A 5,966-nucleotide genomic window follows, 5' to 3' on the forward strand; every position below is an offset into this window, starting at 1 on the left:
TGAGATCACCAAAATTTTGGGGGGAATTACAACAAAAATTATAAATAAGCTGACAAAATCTTGCAAAATATACAGTATTGCGATCTTCTGTCATCCTCTCCCCAATAAAACCCAAAACTGCACGTGCATAATCAAAATCAGTGTGATTTAGAAGTGCATACCCGATTTGTTGGCTGAATATGGGAATTGCATCAAAATTTGTACATTTGTTGGCGAAAGCTTTGGTAATGCAATCAAAGAAGAAACTCCATTCCCTCCGTATGAAAGATCTCTTCAACTGTCCAAGCTTGGTCAATATTCCTTCATATCCCAGACTAACCATCATATTTTGAAGAACTGAGTCATCAACAGTAGAATAAACACAGTCCTCAGGAAGCTGTAATGCCTGTCTAACCGTAGACAGAGTCACAACATACTCATTTTCCCCTGATGAAAATATTAAACTTGGGGACCCGTGAGCACCACCATTGTCATATACTCCACTCCTCCAAAACTCCAGTACTTGAACCCCAGAAATTGATGTAGGCTCAGTTAGAGCAAACCCAATATCAGAACTTGTGAGAAAGTCCTGAATAAAATGAAGTTCAGAGGGTGCCTCTGTAGTGTGTAGTATCGCAGAGAAGTTATTAGGAACAAACTTTGCTCCATCAAAGAGAATGTCCTTGGGTGCCATTATGTTTTGAAAAGAAAAACGGTAACCTGTAATGTGTTTGAGAAAATGCCTCTGAAAAGAAAATCGTCAGGAGATGAGAGAATTTAAAAGTAAAGAGAGAGATAAAATATAATGGTAAATAAAAGATTTGACAATCTTTGCTCTCTTTTACTTATACACAAAAAGTAACCGTTGAGGACACATGGCAGACATGCATTTAAAAGTAGTGGTAAATACCTTGACACCTGTTTTTCATAGAGAAGGCAAAAAGTAATGGGCACGGTAAATAAGGAATAATTACCACCCACTTGCAGTTTTTCAAGGAAAAACAAACCGTTCCACTTACCTAGATTCCATTAATCAAGGTGAATCAGTTTTAATTTAAAATTGAAACTGTACCCACTAATTCAAATATTTTACTCTGCAATATTAATATTCCGAAAAAAAAAACTGTGTGTGAGAATGAGTAAAATCAATCAGTTAAGTAAGTACTGATAAAACATTATCAGAACTTAAAATCAGACACAATTTATACGATCATCAGAATATTTATCAGGATTTATCAATGCGTATCAAAATTTCTCAGAGACAAGAGCGTAAGACTTAAAACAAATTCCATTAATATATCAAAATAATACATTGAGGAAATTGAAATGACATCAGAACTTTTACATTCTTGTCCTAAGCTTCTAAATCTAACATCAATAGCCTTAGTCCTAGCTAAGAAGCCTGACAAAGCTGAGGATGAAGAAGAACAGGAAGAAGACGAGATTAAGTCATCTTCCTCTTCCTATCTTCGACAAACAAGATAGCGAGTCGAATGATTCGCTCTTGCTGACGGATAGCTTCCCGCCGTTCCGCCTCCAATCGATCAAGATGAAGCTGGTAGTCCATCTCGAAGAACAGAAGTTGGTTCAGCACCGCCTGTGGGACAGAGCCCCATATCTCTTCAGGAATGGCAGTTACATGCCACTCCTGCTGCCAGTCGGCGCAGCTTAGCTCCATATGAAAATTTTGGTAATTCAAAAACATGTTGAATCGAACCATGATGCTTTTGAAAAAGAATATGAAGTTAAGATTGTGAGAAAAATTGATGAAAGGGCTAATGTGAAGTGGCTGATTATATAGGCAAGAGAATGCCAGGAGACGCGAAGATATTCAATGCTGACAGATAGAGTTAAGTCTACCTCGTCTCCTTAGACTTGAAAAAGAATAATAGTCATTGGAAAAGGAATGTGCACATGTAACAAGAGTGAACTGTTCAAGGACGAGTGCCATTATGTTTTAACCATAGACTATTAATCTTCCACTTCAACATTTCGAAATTAATCTGAGACTGTTACCAAATTTTACTCACAGATAAGTCAAGTAAAGGGTTAGACTGAAAAATCAGAACTTAGACCTATACCAGAACTTAACAGTCATCAGAACATAATGTCTTAACTCGAACAAGGAATATCTATCTTACTAAGTTTTCATACAAGTTCTGAGTTATAGTCTTCAGGACTTAATCATCAGAGCATATAACTAGAACGTGTCCTCAGAATTTGTGCAAAGGGACACAGTGACTGTTTGTCTAAAAGAACATAGACCACCACAAAAATTTCATCATTTATATGGAGTGATATGTGTGTGCATTAAGCTAAATAACTAATAAAGAGTAAAGTCTAATTTACTTCAGTACATCTTAGAAATAAGTCATAATTAAAATTTTGCTAAAGAGCTGTCATTATCCTGAAACCTACTGATAAATGAGTTCATGCATGAGTCCACCTCAACTGTTTTTGTGCTAATTTTATGCATCTTTGAAATTCTCTTTTACAGTGGCTTCTCAGTGTAAGTGAGTCACGACTGCTTATCAGAATTTATGCTATTATCAGAGTATTTCTCCAGTAATCATAGAGTGTGAACAGTCACCAAGAAAATATTTTGCTTTTCTAATGCATATTTACTTAATACCAGCTATGCACTTGGGTCGTCCCATTCACATTTTTACTCTAGATCTCAAAGGAGTACCTGATATTATTCTTTGATTCTTGTTCTTCTTCTTTTGATAAGTGAGGTTTATCAGCACTTAGTACATTCAGCAGTTTACTAGAATCAGAACTTGAACAGATGAATAGCATTATTCTAATTTGGGACTTAGTAATAAGATGAATAAAGTAAACTAAACTAAGCTCAAGTATCAGAATTTTCTTGTGTCATAAGATTTCCACAGAAATAATTACTTCTTTCATGGGATCATTTGTTTATTGAAGACTAGTAGGTCAGTATCTAGCACAATTATCCTCATAGGATTGAATGATTACTTAAACAGATATATCACTTATTAGAGTTAAGAGATATGTATCAGACAACAGTCAGTACTTAAAAACATTTATCAATTAATGCACAGAATATACAAAGAGATTAATTCTGTAAATACTGATCATAAAGTCTGATAACATAGAACAAGTTTAAGCAGATTTAGAGAAAGAACCTGAAATCATTCCAAGTTCATTTACCAATTTTGTAAAGGTAGCTTCACACAGTGGTTTTGTGAAGATATCTGCTACTTGTTGATCTGTGGGAACAAAATGCAATTCCACTGTACCTTCATCCACATGTTCCCTGATGAAATGGTACCTGATGCTGATGTGCTTTGTCATAGAGTGTTGAACTGGATTACCTGTCATAGCAATAGCACTTTGATTATCACAGTAAATAGGGATTTTGAAATATGTTAACCCATAATCCAGTAACTGATTCTTCATCCAAAGAATCTGTGCACAGCAGCTTCCTGCAGCAATATACTCTGCTTCTGCAGTTGATGTGGAAATTGACTTTTGTTTCTTGCTATACCAAGAAACCAACCTGCCTCCAAGAAATTGGCAGCTACCACTTGTGCTTTTCCTGTCAAATTTTGCAACCTGCAAAATCTGCATCTGAGTAACCTATTAATTTAAAATCTGATTCTCTAGGATACCATAATCCTAGATCAGCTGTTCCTTTAAGATACTTAAAGATTCTTTTTACAGCTGTTAAGTGAGGTTCTCTTGGATCTGCTTGAAATCTTGCACAAAGACAGGTAGCAAACATGATATCTGGTCTACTAGCAGTTAGATAGAGAAGTGAGCCAATCATACCTCTATAATCAGTAATATCTACTGAATTACCAGTATCCTTATCCAGTTTTGTTGCAGTGGCCATGGGAGTGGATGCACTTGAACAGTCTTGCATTCCAAATTTCTTCAGCAAGTTTCTGGTGTACTTAGATTGACAAATAAAAGTTCCTTCTTCACTCTGCTTGACTTGAAGGCCCAGAAAATAACTAAGTTCTCCCATCATACTCATCTGATATCTTGACTGCATTAGTTTGGCAAACTTTTTGCAAAGTTTGTCATTTGGAGACCCAAAAATAATATCATCAACATAAATCTGGATCAAAAGTAAGTCCGTGCCATGGTTGAGATAGAACAGTGTTTTGTCAATAGTTCCTCTGTTGAATCCACTTTCCAGAAGAAACTGAGCTAAAGTCTCATACCATGCTCTAGGAGCTTGCTTAAGTCCATAAAGTGCTTTAGCAAGCCTGTAGACATAATCTGGATGTTTGGAATCTACAAAGCCTGGAGGTTGTTCAACATATACTTCCTCTTCCAATTCTCCATTGAGAAAAGCACTTTTCACATCCATTTGAAAGACAGTAAACTTTTTGTGAGCAGCATAAGCCATGAATATCCTTATGGCTTCTAACCTAGCAACTGGCGCAAATGTTTCATCATAGTCAATTCCCTCCTGTTGAGAATATCCTTTTGCAACCAGCCTTGCCTTGTTCCTTACAATTATGCCATCACTGTCAGTTTTGTTTCTGAATACCCACTTTGTACCAACTACCGATCTATTCTTAGGTCTTGGCACTAAGGTCCAGACTTTGTTTCTTTCAAATTCATTCAACTCTTCCTGCATTGCTTGCACCCAATCAGCATCTTGAAGAGCTTCTTCCACTTTCTTTGGCTCAGACTGAGAGAGAAAAAAATTGTAAAGACATTCATTTGAAGTACCTGTTCTAGTTCTGACACCTGCCTCAGGATTTCCAATTATCAAATCAGGTGTATGTGATTTTGTCCACTTCCTTGCAGATGGAAGATTTTCTCTAGAACTGGATGCTCCCCCATGATTCATGCTGTCTTCGGTTTCATTTTCTGATGCTCCCCCTGAAACTATGCTCTCTGAGTTGGATCCTTCAGCATTTAGATTTTCAGTACTATCAGTACTTGGCTTATCAGAACTTGACGAATCAAAATTTGAAGAGCCAGATGTATGTTCTGATGCTTCTTGAGATGTGATAATATCTTGAGTATGCTCCCCCTGCATTGGTGCATCTTCCTTTGACGTAGTCACCACAGTTTCAATAACATCAGAGTTTAATCCATCAGAATTTACAGTATCAGGACTTAGACTGTCAGGACTTGAGGTATCAGAATATGAATCTTCATTTTCAAATCTCAGCTGATCATGATCAATGCAATCTTCAAGTCCAGTGATCTTCTTGTCATCAAAAGAGACATTGATAGATTCCATGACCACTTTTGTTCTCAAATTATAGACTCTGAAGGCTTTTGTAGAAAGTGGATATCCAACAAAGATTCCCTCATCAGCTTTTAGATCAAACTTGGATAGCTGTTCAGGATGAGTCTTGAGAACAAAACACTTACATCCAAATACATGAAAGTATTTGAGATTTGGCTTCTTGTTCTTCACCATCTCATATGGTGTCTTTCCATGCTTGTTAATGAGTGTTGCATTTTGAGTAAAACAAGCAGTCTGCACAGCTTCAGCCCAGAAATAGGTTGGAAGCTTTGCTTCTTCAAGCATTGTTCGTGCAGCTTCAATGAGAGTTCTATTCTTCCTTTCAACAACTCCATTTTGCTGTGGAGTTCCAGGAGCAGAAAATTCCTGCTTTATTCCATGATTTTTGCAGAACTCTTCCATTATCAGATTCTTGAATTCAGTGCCATTATCACTCCTCAAAATTTTCACAGAATCTTTGATCAATTTATCGAGATGTTTGACATGATCAATCAGGATAGATGCAGTTTCACTTTTTGTGTGCAAGAAATACACCCATGTGTATCTGGTGAACTCATCTACTATGACCATCGCATATTTCTTCTTTGCAATAGACATGACATTCACTGGACCAAATAGATCAACATGAAGTAGATAATAAGGCTCAAGAATTGATGATTCAGTCTTGCTCTTGAACGAAGATTTTCTTTGTTTAGCCTTCTGACATGAGTCACAAAGACCATCAGGAACAAACACTGATTTTGGC

The sequence above is a fragment of the Apium graveolens genome, chromosome 4 (genome assembly GCF_009905375.1).
Source record: "Apium graveolens cultivar Ventura chromosome 4, ASM990537v1, whole genome shotgun sequence".
Taxonomy (NCBI): Eukaryota; Viridiplantae; Streptophyta; class Magnoliopsida; order Apiales; family Apiaceae; genus Apium; species Apium graveolens.